Here is a 24,668-nt window from a genome sequence, read left to right on the forward strand (position 1 = left end):
AAGGAGACTCCACAACATCCCTGGGCAGCCTGCTCCAGTGTTCTGTCACCCTCACTGAGAAGAAGTTTCTTCTCAAGTTTAAGTGGAACCTCTTGTGTTCCAGTTTGTACCCATTACCCCTTGTCTTATCATTGTTAGCCATTGAGAAGAGCCTGGCTCCATCCTCGTGACACTCCCCCTTTATATATTTATATACACTAATAGGGTCCCCCCGCAGTCTCCTCTTCTCCAAACTATAGAGACCCAGCTCCCTCAGCCTTCTTGATAGGCTTTTAGTGAGAATATTATAGTATTACAGAAGACTGTGTAATGATGACAAAGCTTAATACTTAAAAGTGCTCATGGAGATACAAAGATGATGCAATGGTTTGTTGAGAATGCTGTGGTTTGAGTGTGCTTGCCAACAAAGCTGAGACAGAAATTAAATTTCCTTTTTTTAAAAAAATATAATACCAACTGAAAAATTCCACTTTAGGTGGTGGAATTTGTCATCAGCTATTTATTTGGGCTGTTTATTTTGTGTGTTACTAGAATTGTTTAAAAGGGATAAGCAGGAGAATTTTTGAAGGTTTGAAAGTTCAGCTCTTGTGGTTCAGCTCACTAGAACCTGCTGATAGGATTTATTCTTGTCAAGAACCAAAGCTTTAAAAATAAAAAAAAAAAAGTAAACACTTTGGACTTCTTACCATTTGCAGCTTTTCAGTAATAATTGCAGTGTATGTATGTGCATATGTTGAGTGGGAAGTTCATAACTGTTCATCAGTTAACTATTATGGACACTCCTATTTTTACAGTATTGCTTTTATTTGCTGGAGATAGTTCTGCAAGGTTCTAAACTGCTGTTGGCATCTTCCCTTTATTCTGATGGCTTTTATATTATGCAGGTTAGAACTGGAGACAGAGAGCCTTAATAAACTGGATCTTGGTCTCATTTTTGGTTATCAAATCTCAGGGAAGTTCTGTTTATCATCTGCAGAGCCTAGCGAATGGCACTAATGGCTGCCTCATAGGTTATATCATGTTCTGAGGTTAATTTAGTTAATGCTGAATGCTGTTGTTTCAAAAGATCAGAAAAAACTTATTTTGATTAAAGAATTTCAGGGATCTCTATGTTACAAAAGGCAGCATAAGGTCTGATGGAACCAGAACCAGCTTTATTGTTGTTGAACTTCATATTCATACTGAGCAACAATTGGGATGTGCTGATAAAACAAGTTCTGGTGCACTTCTGTTTTCTTTCTGTAGGATGGGGTTTCTGGAGTGAGAAAAAGGATGTTAAAATGGGGATTAAAAATGTAGGTGTGCTGTTTTGGACTGTCTCAAGGCAGAAAACCAGACAAAAAAAAGTAAATTCTGGTGGGATTTCAGCCTTGTTTTGCAAACCAAACAGTTTGGTTGTGCTGAATTTTAGGTAAACTTCCAAACTTTGAGATCTTTTCTCTGAGTGTGTTTCCTAAACCGCTTAAAGCTCACTCAGTAAAACCTTGTGCTTTTTCGGAATATGGTTGCTGAGTGACAAACCCTTGTCTCTGACAGAACTGTTTAGGTCAGCAGGACACAGGATTTAGCACCAAATTTTTCCAGGAAAACCACAAAGGATGCACAGGTGCTGTTTCTCATAATTTTTTTCTGAGGCAGGAACTGCTTTCACAGCCTCTTATCTTATGCTGTGGGGTAGCTTTCATTCGTAGTTACTTCTACTTTGTGTAATGCTTTCGCATTGATATTTTTTATAGTACTTTCTCATACCAAATAATACCTTGAAGACTAAAGCTGCAAGAAATTGTTACTATGCTCCCTAAAGCTAGACCATGAGACTTTTCAGTTGTTTGAGTCACACATATAGACATGTATATAGACACATATATGTATATAGATAAATGCAGAATTTTCTTTATTTTAAAAGCAATGTTCTATGAATCAAAGGTATTAAAAATATCATTACAGTGATCAAATACTTTTTACTATCTGGTTTATTTGATGCCAGACCATGATATGGGAGGAATTTTAGGAACAAGAATTGTATGGGCCAGAGATGAATCCTCTGTCTTTCCCTGTATTTGAGGCACTGACTCTGGTCATGTTTTGTCAGACCCTCTATGGTTTGCAGCAAGCAGAGAATGGGTAGTTGTGAGAGTACCAAACTAAATCTGTATGTTACAGAAATTAACACTGCAGATGGTGCACCTCCTTATAAATACTTTGGCTTCTTTATGTTGAAGAGGGGGCTGTGCATTGGGGAATGAAGGTAACAAGCATGAAGGTGGCAATTGTAGTTGTCTAGGAAACAGAGGTTGTAAAGCTGGAAAGCACAGGGAAAGAGGCCGGCTGATCCTGCCATACTACCTGTGTATTGTCACCATATTGTCACCCTGATTCAGCTGAAAGCTCAATGAATTGGTCTGTGATTTTGGGTTTGTGTTCTGTTTCATTTTGTTTCAAATGTCTTTGCTCCTGCAGTGCTTCTGGTCTAAGGGAAAGAGCCAGAAGGTGTGGGATTGGACAGACCCCAGCTGGCATTTTGCTGTCTCCATGTTTTCAGTGTCCCTTCCAAATTTTCCGCTCTGGATTAGCATGGCTTAAGGAGCAGTGCCAAAGCTTGGGAGACTTTCCTGCTCCTGCTGAGAGGGCCAACATCCCAGACTGGCTGCCCTTCCTCTGGATGCTGTGTTGCCATCCTCGGGAACAGTGAAAGCTAATGGCTTTCATTTCAGGGAGAGCTTCTGAAGCAGCCACCCCAGAAGTGGAGGTCAGCAAAAGAGCTTCCTCTGGTACTAAAACTGCATGTGGGAAGCAGTGCATGTCCAAAAATACAGACTAAACAGGACTTCTCCCACCTTGCTATTACTATGCACAATTTTGCTAGTGCTTTCAGGTGGATGGGAGAACAATGTCCTGGATACATAGAGATATACTGCTTACAGTTAGGTTTCCTGTTCACTTCCTTACTTCTCAAAGGCAGTTTGTCCTCTAGGGCTGAATCTGCCTCTGTTCCAGAAGTTATTCGCTTTCCCTATCCCCAATTTTGTTCCCAAATTCAGTCTGGTAGTGGAAAGTTGTCTATTGCAAAGATTGCTTTCTCCACACATGACTGAACATCAGTATATCTGAATCTTATGTTGTGTTTGATGAATATAGTTACAACAAAACTTAAATTCTTTTCCCCAGAAAAATAAACCCGGTAAACACCAGCTCCCATTCCTTCCTGTCTTTGGTTTTGGAGAGCTAATCAGTAACTCTTGTTAGAGAGGAATTATTTTTTTTGTTGTAAATGCGAAACTAGTATTGTGTTTGTATTCAGCAGTTTGACTGTGGGTTAATTGATCCTGTATTTCAACTCAAGAAGTGGCAGTTCTTTGTTGTACCTCTGGGTACCAATTCTGACTTTTTTGTTCTGACAAATTTAGCATCTGCATTCATTTGGTGTTTCAAATGTTATGTTGACTTTTCAGAAGACTCTTTTGAAATGTAAAATTATGTTTGGAATTGCCTCTTTGGTTTTGTCTGAAAATTACATCTTTGGTTTTATGAGGATAAAAATTTCTCACCAGGCATTTCTTGATTTTGTGATATTTGCCTAAATCTTATGAGACAATCACTTTTTGTCCTTTCCTTACCATCTCTCTGATAAACTGAGATTATGATTAAATGAGAGAGCAGATAGTTCTCTGCAGATAAAGTACAAATAGGTTTTACTGTTCCAAGCCATTTCTCCTCAGTGTGTTTCTGACCCTAAAGGTGAACAAAAAAGCTGCAACCATAAAAATAGCAAGAGAGAATTGCAAAAAGCACTTGCAAGGATATAGAGTTTTCAGGGGAATCAGATGGGATGGATGATTAGGGCATTACAGCTCTAATGTCTCAGATTGTGAGCTTCTGCCTGCTGTTGCTTTGTTAGCAGACTCTGGATGAGGTGCTTGGTTTCTTGATCGTTTGTTGCTCACAGACATGTTCTTCACCCATCTATCTCAGCAGGATGGGTAAGGGTAGCTTAAATTGCACTTTAAGCACTTTAAGCACTGCAAATAAATAGATTCCATGTTAATAGTGACTGGACTGTGTCTGGAAAAGGTATGTCAGTAGTAACGTGTCTGTTATCCAGCTACAAGGATCAAACCTTAAATATGTATATCTGTTTTTTAAATATGCTGATGAGTTTGGAGTTTGCTTTGTGATGTTTAGTTTTCAGTTGTAAGAATTAGACTAAAATTAATTCTATGTTCAGTTAAGCATGATTTGATCTAACTTCTTGCAAGTGCCAACTGGAATCAGTTTATATTTTGAACAACTTTATATATATATTTACAATGTTACCTGTGTGCATGTATGCACATATAGATTTCTCAGGATTCTTTGATTTTTTTTAGCTTTAGCCAATATGGATTTCCTCATAGATATTACCCTTTATGGCAGTGTCTCAAGCAGATTTGTGAGATTCTTTGGGTTATTTCATTGCCCTGTGGCCTGAAATATCTCTGGTCAACAGCTTTGAATTTTGCCATTCTGTTGAATGTTTCCCTTGGCCTGTAGATCTAGAAGAAAAATGACTACAAACTTGAGAAACAGAACAGATAAAAAAGGCTGTGATCAGTGGTCGGTTCTGTATACCCTTTGTATTAGTGGTTTCTCCTAATTTACCTCTAGGTTCTACTTTCCTGCATATATATCCTGCCGGCACTGTACTTTTATGTTAGCGTTGATCAAAGATGAACTCATTGTATAAGGCAGTATTGCGATGGCTTTCTCATCTGCAGCATGACTTGCAGAGCAAGGGAGAAGCAGTGCAGCTTTATCCAGCAGAGGGAGCAAAAGCACTGCTTGCCCACTTCAGGTGCATCCTCAGAGTGATGGTAGCATTGCCAGGGCTGCAGTGATCACTTTTACCGAGGGTAGCCGAGCACGCCCTGGGCACCATGCTCTTGCTCTGCTGCAAAAACAGAAATGTGATGCTAGGATCTGTCAAGAAAATGTTACCCAAGAGACTGCCAGTGCTTATCACAGGCCTTCTGCTTTCCTGCTGTCTGCCCTGGAGCCGCTCCTGAGGTGTCCTGCAGACACAAGGATTGTGCAAATCTGTACTATGACTGCAGGGAATGACTGTATGTTTATGAAAAGGTGACTTGGAATCAGTTAGGTTTGGAGGAAATGAATTGTTCATAGGTTTGTGATAAGGATTTTGTTCCAGTGAGTCTGTCAGCTATCCTCACGTTACCCTCTACACGTGTTGTTGACTTCACTGATACTTCCTTGCCATGAGGCGTTTCTGTCAATTATTAAACTTAGAATCATAGAATGATAGAACGTCTAGGGTTGGAAAGGACCTTAAGATCAGTTGACTTTTTAGTCTGTGCTTTTAATAGTGTTCTTTAATTTTAGAATGTGTCCTGGAGCAGCACAGCCCTGAGCAGTCCTCCTGGAGACCTTGCTTCTGTGGAGAGAAACTCATTTCCCCAAACCTTCCCAGTATGTGCTGTGAGTGTAAAGACTGTAATATATGCATTATTGGCATAATTTTATTTGTATTAGCAGGATTGATTGTATGTTTGCCACTGTAAGACACAAATCAGACTTTACGTAAGTAATGGTTTTAAACTAAAAGAGAGGAGATTCAGGCTGCACATGAGGAAAAGATTTTTTACAATGAGATTTGTAAAATACTGGCACAGGCTGCCCGGAGAGGCAGTAGATTCCATCTCTGGAGACATTCAAGGCCGGGCTGGATGTGGTTCTGGGCAACCTGATCTGAATGAAGATGTGCCTGCTCATTGCAGGGAGGTGTTGGACTAGATGACCTTTGAGAGTCCTTTCCAACCCAAAGTATTCTACGATTCTAAGTGAAAAAAATTAGTTAATTAGGCTGACTGGGTGTTATGATGGCTTATGAGATAGAAATATTTCAGTTTAGAATGTTTTGGGGGTTTTTTATCTGTAGTTATAGAATCAATTTTGCTGATAAAGGAAGAAATTTATAGCTTCAGAAAATGAGTAATGTATCTGAGAGTTAATCCATACTGTACATCTAAGGAGATAAATCTTTTGTGACAATTGTCAGCAATACTTCAGCTGTGATGAAGGAAAGGGTGCATAAAAGTTCTCTCAACATTTACTGAAACTGTTGATTCTTAATATTCCTGTCATAATTCTGGGATTTTATTAGTTATGCTTCTTTATGTTTCAGTTGTGTTCGGAGAGTTCTCTCCAAAGATTCATCTAACACCATTACTTTCCTTCTCCAAGTCAGAATCCAGCTCAGGCTTTGCTCTGTTGGGAAAAAGGAATTAAATCAAGGGAGAAGATGCTGTTAAGGAGCGGGTGAGAACTAACCTGCTGCCTTGAGGGACAAGGTAGGGAAAGGTGGAAGGAGTGAGAGCCAGTAGTTGGAGAGGATCATGTTAGCTCCACCCTGGCTACTGCTGTTCTTGAAGCCCCGTGTCAGCCCCTTGGGGCCATGAAGTATCCATGTAATAATATAAAACTATTTGCATTCAGGCCAGGGTTAATGGAGCATGCAAAAGAAAGTTCTTAATTAGCTCCTTGCTAAGCATTTTACACCCTCAAGTCTATCTCAAAGGAACAATAGTATATTCCACACTGTGTTCTTAATTCCTTGGTATAAAAAAAATATAGATGTTTTCCTTTGAGATTTTCTCTCCAAAGGCTGTGACGTCTGTGGATTGAGCAAGCTTATCTGAGGAAGAGAGATAAAAACAAATATCTAATATGGCACAACCAGGAGTTACTCAGTTGCAAGACATTAAACCCATTTCTAACACTGTTCTTCAGAGATTCATACAAGCAGCTCTGAACTGGAAAATTTTTAATGCTGTTAACTTCTTAGATTTTGATCTGCTTATTTTTTCATCTTCTGCAGATTGCATCTTCTGTGACTTCTGTTAAGGAAAGTCAGCTGTTTTCTGTTCTTCAGCTGATGTCAAACCTACCATTTCATTTTCTTTATATTTATAGCCCTTTGAAACTTAAAGATACAGAATAGATGCTTAGAAACATCAGTGTTTGGACCTGTGGAGGAGAACCTTATCTAATTTATGATAACAAAGACCAAAATCTAAAAAAACAATGCTTCCTAATGGGATGATCATAAATTGTGCAACTTTTCAGTAAATATTATGGTTCATTAACATTTGTACAGGGCTTTAGAATTTATCAAAAAAAAAAAAAAAAAAAAAGAAGGAGAAAAAAATGGGGAAAAAAATTAGAGAAGTGAAAACAATGCTTTCATCATGGACTGAAGGCTGCCTAGGTAGCCTGTCAGGGATTCTGCTAGCATGCTGCTGCAGTACCATATGAGAATTTGGCCTGATGGTCTTCTCATTTTCAACAGCCTAGCTTTTGTCCTTCAGCTTTCTTCTACAGCCACTGTAGATTTGCTGCACTGCAGTTTCACTGTTTCTCTTCTAATCCTACTTGTCAATACACCTTTTCAATGTGTAACACCTACATATTATATTCCTCTGTTATTGACCCCTTGATAATTGTAGATAATGGAAGTGCGATAAGAAGTGCTGGGCTAGGAGATGTCTGAGCCTGACATCTCCCTGCATACATCCTGTATAGATCCTCTTCCTCAGCTTTTTTGCTCACTATCATGAGATGAATTCCTTTTACAGCTGGTGCTACAGCCATGACTGGCAACCGGCAGAGCAGTGTAGGTGAGGCAGCAGCTGAAGTCATGTCCTTGGCATGGATAACCTACCCACGGTGATCAAGGTGACTGTTTGTAGATAGTTGTAACTGTGCTCAGAATAAACATTAGAGAGTTTTGAAAGTCTGCTTGTCTTGAATTACTTTGCACAGGTGTCTTTATTGCAAGTTCTTTTAATAAGGACTGAGCAGCTTTCTACTTCAAAACTCTCCTGCATGGAAACTGATTAAAAATGTCACCACTTTATATATTTACCTTGAAGTTTTTGCTAATCACAGTGGACCTTCATTCATATTAAGTTTTTGAAATGCAGCATTTTTCTTCCCTGTTCTGAACCTTCCATCAAACACAATCTCTGATATAAATACATTTATTAGCAGCTGTCAAGGCTTCACCTTTAAAAAAGATAAAATTATCAGTAGGTAAATTAATTTTCATAGCTTCTGCCATTGATTTGGAATAGTAAGACCAGTTGGCTTGGCAGAACTTGCAAGACCATCTTTTGTAAAACTGTATTTTTGTGCATATCTTCAGCTACATGCTTTTCTGTAGTAAGAGATCAGACTTGGTCAAGTGAGTCAGCTCTGCCAATATATACTTTAATTTTTGCTTAAATACTGAATAGGTTAAGTCAGTGGTGGATAGAGGTGATGTTCACCTACACTTTTGTAATGATTAATTAAAAAGAAGGGGTGATGTTAAACCTTTCTTCAGAAATTTTTCACTGTTTCTGTGCTTGCTTACTTCACCTGTTGGCTAGCCATGCCATCTCAAACAATGTACGTGTTTAAAATGAAAGTTATTATGTACAATTTGGGTACAAGCAACATTGTTAATTTATAGCATTGTGCAACTGAGTGCTGCCTACACTGGACAGAAATGTCTAAAGAGGAATTTAATGATAAATACCCCTTTTCTGGTTTTAGACCCATGGAAGACCTAGTATGCACAGAATCAAGAATGTAATAAGTCATGCTGGCCTAAGAAGTGGGCTGTATTGGAAGATTCTCAACAGGAAATCAGCTTAGATGACTTCTAAAATTTCTTTGTGTTTTATGTTACGTGTAAATTGCACCCGAAATTTTTTATATATATATATACACATATATATTTTATATATATATATATACACACACATAATTATAGCTTAGCTGCTGTCCTCATCTTCTCACATTTGTAAGCATTGAGCAAAAAACTGCTTTCGAAAGGAATCAAAACACTCCTGGTAGTTGTGCCACCACTTATCATCATGGCTCAGGATAATAAGCAAGGAGACAGATAAGTTGGCAAAACAATGTAAGTACATGATCCCTATTTTATACCTACACCTCCAGAGGCCTATGCAATGTGAAACAAATCAGACAAATTTACATATACATGTAAAAATCTGTACAAGGCGGTTATGAACAGTGTGTACTGTGCTTCAGGTTTATATGGCATTGGTGGCACTTGAAATGAAAGCTGGTTCTAAAAATAAATGTCAGTGAGACCTTGAAATAAAAACCGAATCACAAGGGTGCCGCTCAGTCACTTTGCTATTATTGTAGAAATTTGCCTATGTGGAAACTCATGGATTTCTTACATTTATCTTAAAGTAAAATCAGTTTGCATCATCTGATCCCATCTGATTCCATAAAATTTGTTTGGCACGCAGACTACTGGTTGGATGTCTTAAATGAGAAGAACGGAAGAATTTTCCTTTAACACCCCGTGAGAAGCCTCAGACAGTCAGGCGTTATTAGTGCATCAATCTGAACTTGCTACCTCAGGGTGACAAAGTAGACCTGACATTCCTGCCAGCAGTAAGATTTGTATGATTTACAGTCCATAGTGAATTACTGAGGACTATTTCACACTTAAAATGTGCCCATCTCCAGCATATGGAAATGGACTGAGGAAGGCACACAGAAATATTCCTGTGTTTCATTTTTATCTCTTCCTGAGAGCTGTAGGAGAAAAAGTCACAGTATGAGATGAAAACTATTTGACCATTTGAGAGGAAGGAGAGCATTCATTCTCAGCTATCCACAACTGCTTCTGTCCTTTGAACTGGTGTTTGGCTGGCCAATGAGAGGATCTGTTGCAGAGCAATCCATTGTAGTGCATTCCACACTCTCATCTGTGCAACACCTAATTACTGTTGCTTTAAGCTCATGTAATTTACTGCTCACCCTTTCTGTGATGGGGAAAGGATGTCAACTTGTGCTGGAGCAGTGTAAGATAATGTATATCCCAGCTGCTCTGCTTCTGGTGTAGGGACAGAAGGAAGGCCAGGAGCAGCAGCCATGGATGTGGCTGCAGTGATTTCTGTCTCTGGATGAACATGTGCATTACTATTTCAGGAGATTCACCTCGTGTCTGAAAATGTCTTTGTACCTCACCCTGGTGACCATACATGTCTTGCTTCAGGTACCATCCCTTTCTCCTGAGAGCACCTTTTGGAAGGCTGGCATGACTTCCCCCCCTTAGCAAGTCTGAAAAGCTGCAGTCCAGTCACTGAGAGGAAACAGCAACCAAGTTCCAGGACACAAACCTGGGTACTGTGTACTTCTTCATGGGAACAAGGCAAGACTATATACTGATCCTTTTTCTTCTTTCACATATAGTACATGTAATGCATAACTTCAAATAGTATCTGATTAGTTAAAAAATAACTCATAAAGGTACTATTTATTCATCTTAAGGTACATCGCAGCTGAAGATAAGATAAAACCATAAAAATCAACTTTATTTCCTATTTTATAAGACTTTTTTCTTTTATGTTTTCATAAACATCTGCTAGCCTCTTCTCAGTGGAAGTTTCTGTCAACCCCTTCTCCCTTTCCTGAGCTAAACTTCTCTCTTCACCTACTTACAATTTTTTTGTTAGGCTCCCAGGTTTAGCAAATCAGTCTGTCACTCTCCGTGGCACCTGGAAAATAGTGTTGTTCCCAGCCACTATGTTCTGAGTTTTCTGAAGTTGTGAAACAGGTGTCTTGCCTCTAGCAGTGTTTATTTTCCTTTCCCTGTGTTTATTTCCCTTTTTCTGTCTTCAACATGCTTCTTGGATCGAGTCAAGTGGGATGGCATGGTACTGGTTATAGATAAAACACATCTGATAATAAAAATATATTTAAAAAATCTCTTTATTATTGTTTATGTTTATTCTTTAATCAGATATGAAAATACCAGAAGGAAAGGTTTGGTCTTAGTAAGTGGTGGTCCAAAGGCTGGAGCTCTGAAGACTTAGAAAGTAAATGTTTTTCTCTGAGTGATTTTGGCTTTGTAGTGAGTATACTTTTCTACTAGTGTTATTTTTAATTAACGGGATTTATAGAGTGTGTACCTGCATGTAGATTTATGACATTACAAATCCTAGTTCCAGATCTGTGCTGACTGAGCCTACAAACAAAATGTTGTAACACCATTTATGAGAAAATTCAGTGTGGGCATTACAGGCAAAACGTGTACTTTGAAGGTGAATTAACTCTCTGAATTCTAGGTAAGCAGCAACTTTGATGGGCTTGGCCACTTCTTCAAGTGAGTCAAAGGAGAACCTTATTTTTCTGTCTTCATGTGCCACACCATTAGAAGATTAAAAGTAAGAATGGAAAATAGTTTGAAAATGCAAGTATTTTCCAATTAATCATTCAGAATTAGAAACTACTGATGACATAAAATTCTCAAAAGCTGAAATTTCTAGATCTTTGAGATCTGGAGGAACATAGGAGAAGTCCAGTGTCCTGGGTTCAGCAGCAGCAGTCACTTTTTCTCCTTCTTAGTAGCTGGTGCAGCGCTGTGTTTTGACTTTCGGCCTGGGGATAGTACTGATAAAACCAATGTTTTCAGTTGCTGGTCAGAATGTTTACCCTGACCAAGGACTTTGTGAGTCTCATGCTCTGCCAGAGAGGAGGGGAAGCCAGGAGGAAACAGGGACAGGACACCTGACCCAAACTAGCCAAAGAGGTATTCCATACCACAGCACATCATGCCCTGGGATGTAACTGGGAGTTACCCAGAAGGGCACACTGTTTGCTCTGTCGGGCTCGTTTTCGGTGGGTGGTATCGTGTTCTCTTCCCTTGTTATTTCTCTTATCATTATTATTATTGGTGGTAGCAGTAGTGATTTGTGTTATACCTTAGTTACTGGACTGTTTTTATCTCAACCTGTGGGAGTTACATTCTTTCGATTCTCCTCCCCATCCCTCCCGGGGTGGGGTGGGGTGGTGGGGAGTAGAAACTGCATGGCTGACTTGCTGACTGGCTTAAACCACAGCATCCAGCTAAAAGAACATTGGCTTCTCTGAAAAGACCTTGACGCTGTGCTGTTTTAAAACCAGGTGTTTGGGGGGATTAGTACATCAGAAATCATCTTTAAACTAATAGCTTGTCTTGTAGCACAGGTATGTCTTCCTGCACATATTCCTCATCCTTTGCTGAGGAGCAGCAGACCTTTACATTCTGAACAGCTTTTTAGCTTATCTGTTTGTAGATTTGTTTTGAGTATTTGTGGCTTATAATTTTAAATAATTTCAATTCGATACTTGGTTTTGTTCTGCTGCTGTAGTTTTCAGAGCAGGAGTTGCTCTTATAACTTAGAATAGACATGTTTCTTTCAGCTTTGCAAAATACATTTCTGTAGCAAAAAACTGTGGTTTGGAAATTGCTTTCTTGTTAGAGACCATTCTTACTAATAGTGTGTTATGACAGTAAATTTGTATCAAACAGTTATCCTTATTCTGTTACTGTGTCCAGTAATATTTTTAATCTTAAGACAACCACCTTTCTGCCGCAGAGCACTTATGTAAACAGGGACTAGTTCCAACAGGCTTGTATTTTCCAAGTGTGTTGTCTTCTATAATAAAGTTTGGGTTTGAGATGAGCAGAGGGCATGAGATGTCAGAAGTTAATGGTGTTTTCAAAGAAATTCTCTGTCATTTTCTTTTAAGAAACATTTTCAGTTTTTCTTTTTGTCCACCTCATAACTTTATATTACTGTCTGGATTCCACTGAAAAGTTGATACTAGATGCAAGTGCTCTGGGCCCTCTTTCCACCTAACTCTTTTAGCAACAGATGAGTGAGTGCCGGGCAGGTAGAAGGACAGCTACAGAAGTGTAGCCGGCTGATGCACAACAAATGCAGCTTCTAGGACAAAGAAATCTGGATCTGAACTTCCTCACTGAAAAACTGAGATGAGATGTTGTACAAGGGGAAATAAGACTGAAGGAAAAATCAAGGAGTAGAGAATTTTTATTCAAATTCCTACTACCAATTTCATAAAATAGTTAAGATTATTTAAAAACAGAACAAAAACAAAACCAGGGCAGAGCTGTGACCTGGGATACATCATCTTACAATGAGTTGCTTCCTTAATTTTAAAAGAAATGTTTTGGGCTTTGTAAGATTTAAAATGTGCAGCTTTGAAAAGCTGAACAGCACATCGGGCAGGTTGGAAAGTTGCCGTGTCACTGAAAAATCCAGATGTATCATTTTATATACAAGGTATGTGCATTTTTTAAATGCTCCTTTCCTGACTGCTCTTCTCATTTGCATTACTGGGACCACTGTCCCAGGGTGTTCTCACCCTCCATTTTATTTTCGTTTTTATTCTATGCCATGAAAGCTTCCTCAGTTCTAAAGACTCATGTAAGAATTATAAAGGACTGTATTTTCCATATATAAAAACTTCATATGTAAGAGTTATAAAGAATTTATCGTCTTGTTGAAACAAAAAAGTTACAGGTGGAATTAGCTCTTACTGGGTCGTTGATGTAGTAATACTAGCCCACAACACTGAGAAATATGGAGGGCTTTGTGGTTGCTTATTCTTAAGGCTAGATATAGATTGCTTGAAGCACCATGATTTAGTTTGTTCTTTAGAGCTAATGCAAATCCACAGTACATGGGCTCAAAGGTCTACCACCAGAAAGAAGCATGCAGATTTGTCTTCTGATTTCCACTTACTGTTGCCTCAAGTCGTTCCTATTCAAAAATATTTTTCACATTCCCAGGATGAGAATGTATTGCAACCATTTGAATGTGGGTACTGGTTACTAAATAATTTATTTCCACTTAATCATTCTCAGCATCAAACTCTACATTCCAGTCATTGTAGTGGGGCAGATTGTTTTTATTACAGATGGCTATGTGTGTATATCCAGGGAGTCAGCTGAAGGTGGTTGGATTTTATTGAAAATGAAATAAAATTACACAGCTGCACTATTTATAAAGGTGTCTAAGAGTTTGGTCTCAGTAGAGGCTGTTCAAAAGAAGTATAGATCTACAGAGATGTTTAACATAGTAATCAGAGATTGATGGTTGTTGAGATTATGAACAAAGAGAAAGATTTATTGCTTCTTGTTTTGTGTTTTGCCAGAAATATAGACGCTTTTTCCACAGAAATATTTCTTTAGATATTTGACCTCTCTGAATTTGAAAAAAAATAAGATAAAATAGAGAAAGTAAGAAAACTTGCAGTTCTGAAGAAATGAGCTAAACAACTCAAGTTAAAAAGGTTTCTTGCAGAAGGAAACATTAAGTCATGTCAGCATTCAGGATTGATTGATTATGTCAATGTTACAATATGGTACTCAGTTAAAGGTGAAATGCTTGTATCATTGTGTAATTTCCAGACTGTAAATGATGCAAATCAGCAAATTGAAGTTCACACCAAAGTAGGTCCCATCTTGGTTCTCGTTCTTCCTAGTTCTTTCTAGTCAGTCAAGCCATAATTTTGATTCTTTCTCTGGTCTTTTTATTAGTATAAAAACCTAGCAAGATAAAATTTTCTTTTTCTTCTATGGAAATATTGTCTTTGTTCAGAAAGTTACATGTTGTCCTCAGTTAAAAAACCTTATTTGTAGAAATAAGCAGATGATTCCACATGAAGACAGGCTAAGAAGATTGGGGCTGTTCAGCCTGGAGAAGAGAAGGCTGCATGGAGACCTCATAGCAGTCTTCCAGTATCTGAAGGGGTCCTACAAGGATGCTGGAGAGGGACTCTTGATCGGGGACTGTAGTGATAGGAAAGGGGTAAAGAGTTAATACTTATACAGGAGATATAAGAAGATCTTCATTGTGAGGGTGGTGAGGCAACAAAACAGGTTGCCCAGAGACGCTGTGAATGTCCCATCTCTGGAGGTGTTCAAGGCCAGGTTGGACAGGGCCTTGAGCAAGCTGGTCTAGTGGGAAGTGTCCCTGCCCATGGCAAGTGGGTTGGAATGATGATCTGAACCCTAACCATTCTGTGATTCTATGATTTTTAGCCAGATACCTAAAAAAAAGTTGCTGTCAGAAAATTTCACCTCTTATTTATCAAAGATGTTGGGCTCTCCAGAAGCTTAGTCAATAACAGTCAGTGAGCGCTTAGGACACTAAGAGTGAGTGTGTCTTTTTTAAATTACTAAATTAACATGTTTTAATGAGGAATTTATGTTTGATAATAGGTAATAAAGCTATTGTCTATTATCAAACTTATTACCTTTAAGTCCTGTGACTGCCACATTTGGCAAATATCAGCTTTCTTGTGTATATTTCAGAGAGACATTTCAAAATGACTTGTAAGTATGTCTGTCAGCAGAAGCAGAAATTCATGCTTTATACTGAAGTAATTATGTACCTTGGCAGCTCTTTTCTAAAAATGTTAGCAAATATCTGGGGCTTTTGTCACTGCTGAAGTTCTGTAAGAGTAAGCATGTAGCACTAGAGCTTATGTCACAAAATCTGGCCATGGATCTTGGACTTTGGCAATACCAATGAGGCTTTTTGTGGTAATCGAGTGTTTTACTTCCAGCAGTACCATAAAGGCATTAGCCCATGTTCAGAGGAACAAGCCAGTGCCTGTATATTGTTCAAATTCCTTTTCAGTCTCATTGAATGGATGCATCAGTAGCATTGTTACACATAACAATTTTCTATACTTTCTTGTTACGAGTCTTTGTCTCAGGCTAAGTAAAGCTGGCTTTACTTGAGGGCAAAATCAAATTGAATAATGATATCTAAACCTGCCTGGAACAGAGCCAGATGCCAGATCTATTGCAGAGCCTATTATCCAGACTAATATTCTACCATTAATTTAAATTGAGTAAGTAGCTGGTGTTTTTAGAGCTGAGAGTGGTTCATCCCAAACGGTACTAAACAAAATGTAAAAGTTCAGTTCTAGCACCAAGCCTTCCAATATCGATCATAATATTCTATGTGTAAACTGTATTCAGCAGCCTTTGAGACAATGTATAGTGAATGTACTGCCACTCACATGTACTGAGCTGCTCAGCGTTTCAAATGAGTGTCCAAGCCTTTCTGATTATTCTTTTGCATATAAGAGATGTATAATGAATAAAAACTTTCAACTGGGTAGCATTTAACAGGTTTGAAATCATATTTCTTCCCCATAACTTATATAAAGTATCTTTTCGTTTACATGTTCTTCAAGCTTCTTCTTGCATAAAATGTATTGGCATGCATTTCTAATGTGCATACCACAGCCCACAGCACATTCCTGGTTTAAATTACATCCAGATGTAGGTAAGATGCATTCAGTGGAACTTCTATTTTGTTCATATGCCCCCCTATACTAATATGAAAAAATCTTTACACCTTTGTCCTATGTAAGTGAAACAAATCCAGTTGGTGAGAGGTGGTTTAAAATGCTAAATATGAGCGGTAGTATGGTTAATTCAGTAGTTCATCATCATTTTTTATTGATAGATTTGTATTAAACACATCAGAACCACAGTTCTGGACTTCATCATGCTGTGAACAATGCAGACACACAGAAAAAATACACAAGCAAAAAACTCCCACCCTCCTCCCCAACACTCTGTTTAAAACCATTTCCTTTTATATAACAGGGTTTGAGTTCTAAACAACTCATAACTGAGAGTCTTTTGAGGGAGTGCTAAAGAATCCAGGCCATGACCATCCTGTAGATGTGGTCAGTAGTAGTACTTTAAAAATTACATTTAAATTTTGTTTTGTATAGGAGAATTCAAAAATTATTTCCCAAATATATTAGAAGGAGAATGGAGTGGGCACAGCTGGAATTGTCAGGTTTTCAAATCTCTCAAAATGGAGTAAAATTCTGTCTATCTTTTGGCAAGTGTGTTTCCCATTTATGGAGAAGTAAAATCTTAGGGTATAAACTTCCTTGGACAGGGCACGTAGGTGGTAACTCTTGAATTGGTGTTCTTTCTCTTGTGCTAGTGACAGTGGCTTTCTGGATATTAACTTTTGATAATTCACCTGTAATGAAAATAATGCAGTTGAGGGAAACACCTGAGAAATATTTTGACTGAGGATGGCAAATTCCTCTTCCAGAGATGTTCAGAAGAAACTCTGAGAAGGATGCAACCGTCTTTCAGATAGGTGTCCACTTAAATTAAGGCCACAGAGGTTTCTTTCACAGGTGGCATTGTGGTGGACTAATTCCTTAATTTTCCATGAGGGGGTGCAAAGCTCTGCATTGGTCTCACTGGCTTTCTGTCTTTGTTCACACACTCAAGGAATGAAACTTTGCCATTGTAGTCTCATGGCTTTTGTTGCCTTTTTTTGTTTTATTATTATTATTTTCTTTTATGCTCCTGGAAAAATGTTCCCCTTCTTTTTCTGTACAAGCTTATGACATTGCTTTCTGTCTGCACGCTACACTAGTGAGAGTATTTTAAATTGCATTTTCATTAATATACAAATTCAGCTGTCATGGTAAGTGCAAAGTTTGCAATGTAATAATATACCAGAGGTTAAGGAAAAATCAAGTAATTTGCAGTTGTGAGTGACTATTTTTATTGTGTGTCTTCACAAACTGGGAATCTCAATTATAGAGCAAGTTTGGATCTTAAAGAACCAAGATATCACTTGCCACCTGCAGTCAAATATCGAACAGTTCTATTATTGTCTTGTTGATTTTCTGTAACTAATAATGGTCAAGACCAGCCTTTGTGGAAAGAATGTCTGGTAGATATCAGCGCAAAATATAGAATACTATATAATCTGGGGCTATTATCTGCTTGGTCTGAAATTCAGATTCTGCCTGGCTGTAACATGTAGGTATTTGAAAAATGCCTGAAATTATGAAGAGAATGAAACCAGTCTTTAAGTTTCTAGGCTAGGGTAAAGGATCTAGCAGTTTCTTCACAAGTGAAACTAAAATCTAAAACACATCAAGAAGAAAGGTTAGCTAAAAAAAAAAAAATAATCTGAAGCATTCTGCAAAATCCTACCTGAGATGTCATTCTAGGAAGGTTTCTAAGATTTAGAGGCTTTTATTGAAATCAGTGGTCCAAGGTGCAAGTAAGTGCAAAAGAAGAGATATGGGCACAACTGAAAAACTCCTTGTACATTGTTTGAACATCTAAATGGTTTGCTGCTGAAGAAAGCTCCATAATGAGTGACTTTCAGTACAAAGGAAAGACAGAAGAATAAAAATTGATTTATTAATATGCAGGTTTTTTTTGTGGTCCAGGCTATTTGTGGTCCAGGCTCTTCAGAAAATTATGTGTAATTATTTTAAACCTTTTGTGCGTTGCTTCTGGCCCCCAGTTTCACAAGTGCAGCTCTTAAGTGAGGGCAAAATTATCTCCATTCTTCCAAGTCAAGAGTTTGATCCCAAGTGCAGAGAATATATGAGTTTGCACATTGACTTTCAGTGAGATTATTCATGTACATAAATATAATACATGGTTTATTTATGCTAAATTAAACACAAGCTAAAAGCACCCACAGAAAGGAGCTTCAAATGAAGTGCTTCATTATAGGGTGATTATATACAGAAGTTTTAGATTTTTTTGGTGTCAGAATTCATGTCACTGAGAAAAATGAGGAGACGTCAGTGTCCTTCATACAAAGAAATGCAAAGATATATTCAACATATATATTCAATTCATAATGGAAATATTATTCAATTGTATATAGAGCATTGTTTGACTGTATTATAAAATACTTGGCTTTCTTGAAAAATTATCATTGACATTTCATTGTGTTATGATATATGCAATAAATAGCAATCTCTTCATGAACTAGTACTCTTAATGAAGGTCACCCATATGTGGTAATTGACTATATTAAAGAAGATTACCTAATAACGGGGTGTAAAAAATGAACAAGAGCTTCTAAAATCTTGAATTGGTACATGACCTCTTGGTAGGAGAAACACTGTTAGATAACTGATTTGCTACCACCGCAATGTACTGCAAGAAAATACAGAAAGTAAAACATCAGTATTTCATCATCCTGGAAATCTGTGTGTTTAAATCCTAAAAGACTTGAGACTCCTGAATCTCACTTATTTTCAGTGCAAATTGTGTTAGTTTTCTCTCTTGAGAGAGAGTTCTCCTGCACTCTGTGAGGTCAAGAATTTAAATCTCAAGGCTATTTACATCTATATCACTAAATCTTATTTTTTCTTGGTAGCAGTTGGGACGGGGTGGGGCGTGAGGGAGATGGGTGTATAGCAATTAGCTACTTTCTGATGGATGACTGCAGAACTGATCAAGTAAGCTCTGTAAAGCATAGAAGTAAGTTCTTACAGTAGCGTTCTCCCCATAAAATAAACCATGAACCTGGTACCGCAAACAACTGATAGTTTTTCAGAACTTGTTATTGGTGCTGAATGTCAGCACTTCTACTGACTCAGAGTTTAGTGCCCCACATCTCTGAATACCATGCCTGATATGCTGTTTGACCTCTTTTGTAGAGGAAAAGTTACTTTTTGCCAGATCTATGTTTTATCTAAGGAGAAAGGAAATATTTCTTGTTTGCAAACTGACATATTCTTAAAGCTGCATTTCCATGTTCATCACCTTGCTTGTATTTTTTTTTTTTCAGCAACTTCTAGGACCACTAAGAGTGATTTAATATTTTTCTTGCTTTCTGGCTTTCATAAGCTTGCAGCCCAGCAGAACTGTTCAGCTGATGAATTGTTGGGACTCTGGTGTGAGCCATGTTTTGAGGAATTTTGGTTTCCAAGAACTGTAAATCCATTCTCTTTGAACATAATCATTGAATAAAATATCATGATACAGTATTAAATTCTTGCTCAGTTTCCTGCAATTTATTACTAATTAGGTGTAATTATGTCCCTGGAGTATTTGTTTGAAAAGGAAATTAAATCTTATCTGACTACTGGGCCAGGAACAGGTACAGCCAGGCTGAGATAAGTGAGAAAACTTTAAGCAATATGCTTTTTGTAGTTATCTTTCTGGTTTCACAATTATATTTATATTTGATACAATCTGATTATTTTAATTTGAAATTGAATGCTAAATCAGACAATCTCTGAAGAACATAATACGATAACAACCCAGGGAAGCATTGCTTTGTTGTAGAACTGATGGAACAGTGCAGCCACGCTGTGGTTTGCCGGTCCTTTGTGAAATGCATGCTGAAATGGTGCATGTCTTATTTTATGAAGTAGCTGCATACATAATATGTATTGTTAAATCTGAGATACAAAGCTGTGTGGTGGGATGGGATTCTGTTCAATGAAGTATACCTACAGGCCTGGAGGAAGCTGTCTAGAGCTAGTCATAGCTTTGGGGTGTAATAAGCTCAGTCATGATTCTTAGGAGATTTTTTTTTTGAAGTCTACTAATCATTATAAGCATTTATTTTCTCAAGGAGTCAATTTTCATTGGTGTGAGGCAGGAAGCTTTTTTATTCTGTTTTATATTTAAGTCTCTGAAAAGTTTGGATAAGAAGAGGGTATGAACTGTGTGCTGAGGAAACAAGAGGGCTGCCTCAGTGGTGAAGAGCAGGCGGTGCTAGCTGAAAGGTTGCTTATACCAGTGGTGAGATAAAGTGGTCAAAGAGATGGAGGTAATTTGCATTCCAGAAAAAAATTTGCCTGTACTTATACTGGTATCAAGATTTTGTTAAATCCCTATATATAGGTATTAAAATCCTGAAATAGTTGATATTAAATCCCTCAGCTGTCATTCCTGCCTTACTTTCAGTAAGAACACTGGGGATGACAACTAGTACCTTGGAAGGACACATGGCATGAATAGTAACAAACCCACATCAAAAATACACACTACCTCGTAGCAAGTCACATTGGAGGTTCTGATGTCCTCTAAATTGTCATCATGGTACATGATCGGTATTCATTTTTATCTGGTATGGCACGAGCAGTAAGTATACAGTGCTTGTGATGAAACTTTGTTTATAAATACAGTGCAGAACAGAAGGAGGGGGTGTAGTTTCTTCTTCATTGTCCTGTCAGTATGGCTCATTTATTTTCAAGGTATTAAAATAATAACTTTCAAGGGCACATTGCAAGGACTGTTTTTATAGAGAGAAAGTTGGGGATAAAGGACAGATGAGTGCTCAGGTTGGGAACCAGTAATTTTCAAGGTTGAGTCAAGCCGTCTTGTGATGCCTCTTCTAGCTTTGTTGCTTCAAAAACAGAGCTATTAAGAAACTGTAAATTATCACTATGGTGGTCTGCTTGTCTTCATAAAAAGCTAATTGATGTTAATGGTTCTCATCCCTATTGTAGAGCAGAAAAATGTTTTAAACTTTCATTACTGGATCAAGTTTCTGAAGATTTTTATTTTTGTTAAAATATTAACGTTATATATTTATATTACTTACATATTGTAAAAGCTACTATATTCCTATTCTAGTGGTGCAGATTACTCAGTTCCTATTTAGGGGTGACACTTTAGATTGAAATGTTGTCTAGCAGTGGAATATTGTGGGACTCTCCTGCCTTTTCCAATATGCCTTTTGAAGGAATGCCTCTAAACTTATGCGTCTATCTACTGATAGAAAATGTTGTACAGTTTTCAACACTATCTTTAAACAGCTTCTTGATATTACTGCAAACTGTTGGGAAGGAGTCCTTTCAGGTCAAATGTTTATCCAGTTCCTTTTTTCCCACAAAGTATCTGTTTTGGGTTACTCTGCTACAAAAATTTCTGCTAAATTGAGATACTGAGATTTGATCCAGCTTGTGCTTGGCTGGTGTATGCCAGAAAGAACCACTGACTTTTTTCTGTGTTCAGCATAAATGTGGTCTGGGATTAAAAGGTTAAAATAAAAGTTTGAGAGCAAGCTTTAGGGAACTGCTGGGAATTAAATTCAGTATTCGATCTGTTTCTGCCTCTTTATTGCTGAGATTATAAGACATTATTAGAAAAAAATGTTAAAATTTATTTAAAGAAATGTATCAATGGGAGACAGATGAATGAAATGCTGCCACCTTAGAGCATCACTTCTCAATTTGTTTGATTCACAAATCTCTTCCTATACATATATATGAGAATATTAGTGATTTGTGGTGGGATTTTATTTTATATTTTTTGATTGGGTGCTTGGTTTTTTAATTTTTGTTCATTTTTTGGTTTTGGTTGGGTTTTTTTTTCCCCAATCTTGGTAGAAAAGTTTTCTGTTGAGAAAGAACCTTTGATGCTTAAGCTGCATTCTTTTGGGATAGCTGGGAGAAAGACTGGTAATGTAACTACAGTGAAGGAAAGGCTCAGGGCACACTTTCTGATGGGTCTTATTGCTGCTGGAGCTGTAGCCTTTACTTCTTAGCACAGGTCCCAGGGCACTGAGAAAGATGGAGACAGCCTGAGAAGCCTTGATATCCTGGGCTCCTTCTGCCCTGCTTTTTGTATTGCTGTCTCCTGAAATCTTTCAGTGCCTCCCACTGTGATCACTGGGCATCTTGGCCTCCCAGGCTGACAAATGTGGTCTCCTGGGCCAGGCGAAGATGCTGTAACATTAATGGAAAGCACTTTACATGCCTGGCTTTCCACGTTAGGGAAAAGAGATGTATATGTTGTGTCTTTCTTTATCAGATGATAATGTCTCATTAATTTTGTTTTGTCCCAAAGGATTTTCACTATTTGCTTTCTGTTGATTATCAGCAAATGAGTCGAAGTACTAGCCCTAATGAGGGCAATAGTCATTATTATAAGTGTATTTTTGTGGTCCATTTATAATCCCCAATGAAAATCAGATAATGAAGTGATCAAACATTTTCAAATGAAAATGCTTTATTGGAAAAAATGACTAATCACTGAAATCAGAGCACTAAGTGGGTCCTTTTGTCAATAAAAGAGAAGCCAAAACCATTATGACAGCATCAGTGACAGTAAAAATGCACCATTATCCCCCCCACCTCCATTTCTGTCTCTCTGTCTTTTTGGCAGTATTTTGATATTAAATTTGGAATGAAAGCCCTTGAGTACCTAAGAACAAAATTAGCCATAAACAGTTCCTGGTTTGATCTACCATAATTTTATTTTCTGACTGTTTTACCGAAGTATTTTTTTCTTGTTTTATAAGTGTTGGGATTTGTCTTTGTATTAGGGAAAAATGACACAGGAACAAATAAGATACAGTGGTGTTTTTTCAGACCAAGATTAGTATGTAGGTTAAGGAAAATAACATAAAAAAATCAAATAACTCTGAACAAACTTCCCGCAAAGTATTTCATAGAACACCAGACCATTCTCCAGGGATATTTTTCCCTTATTATGGATAATCTTTTCTGTTTGTTCCTGTAGGAATTTTTTCAAGGCTTAAGCCCATAGCTTGGAACTTCATTTTTGTGAAAGTATGTGCACATAATTCTGATGCTTCAATGTGGCTACTGAAATTTATTATCATGTAGTATGAAACTTGAAGTCTGTGCTGAAATGTTTGCAGTGAGAAAGTTCGTACTGGCATTTGCGAAAGTTCCTACTGGCATCTAGCACTTTAGCATTTTGTTCAAGAAAATGAAAAAAAGCCCCAACACATTAAAGAGAAGCAAGACGAAAAAGAGATGTATTATAAACAAAAAAGACATTCTACATATTCCACCACAGAAAACTAGATTGGACTTGGCTTCCTGCAAATGAGACAGAAGAAAGGAATGTCAAGACCATTTCATCTCATCGTTGCTGTCTAAAGGCTGTGCAGGAATGTTTCAGTAGGACTAGCAGTGTCCTTTGAAAAAGCTGAGCTTTAAGATATGTCCCCTCCCGGGAAACCTCCATGCTCAATTGTGTCTCTTGAAATGCCTATACATCAAAGCACACAGCATGGGGAATAAACAGGAAAAATTAGAGATCTGTTTGCAATTGTAGGGCCATGAGCTCATTGCAAATACAGATGTGGTGGAATAGCTGGCATGACTAGAATGCTATCATGTAGGCTACATACTGTTTAGGAAAGACAAGATGAGGTGGTGGAGTGGCTCTTTGTGGGAGACAGAAACAGGAATGTATTGAGCTTTGGCTGGGGGTGGATGAAGAATAAGTTGAGAGCTTATGGGTAAGAATTAAGGGAGAAGACTAACATAAGTAACACTGTTGTGGGTGATCAGGAAAAGGAAGTCAATGAGGTCTTCGTTAGACAGATGGAAGTAGCCTCATGATCACAGGCCCTGGTTTCCATGGGGAAGTTAAACCACCCTGATAACTGCTGGAGAAAGAACACAGCTAGGCACATATGGTCCAGGAGGTTCCTGCATGCACTGGTGATAACTTTTTGACACAGGTGTTGGAGGAGCCAACAAGGAGAGGTGTGCTGCTGGATCTCATACTAACAATCAGAGAAGGTTGGAGACATGGAGGCTGGGGGCATGGATGCAGCAAAGAAAGCTGAGGTCCAATTGGAGTGAAATCTGTAAGGGATGTCAAGGACAAGAAGGGCTTCTTCAAGTACATGAGTAGCAAAAGGAAGACTAGTGAAAATATGGGGCTGCTGCTGAATGAGGTGGGTGCCCTGTTAACGAAGGGTACAAGGAAGGCAGAATTACTGAATACCTTCTTTGCTTCTGTCTTTACTGCTAAGGCCAGCCTTCAGGAATCCCAGACCCTGAAGGCAAGATAGAAAGTAGAGAGAAGACTTCGCCTTGGTTGCAGAAGATCAGATATGAGATCATTTAGGCAAACTTACCCACAGATCCATGACCTTGATGGGATGGACCCATGAGTGCTGAGAGAACAGGTTAACTATAGTTAGTGCAACATAATTCCATTAAAAAGTTTCAAAGTAAGCTTAACCTTACTTTAGAGTATCCTTTGTATAAAATTA

This window comes from Psittacula echo, assembly GCF_963264785.1.
Source record: "Psittacula echo genome assembly, chromosome: Z".
In the NCBI taxonomy this organism is placed as follows: domain Eukaryota; kingdom Metazoa; phylum Chordata; class Aves; order Psittaciformes; family Psittacidae; genus Psittacula; species Psittacula echo.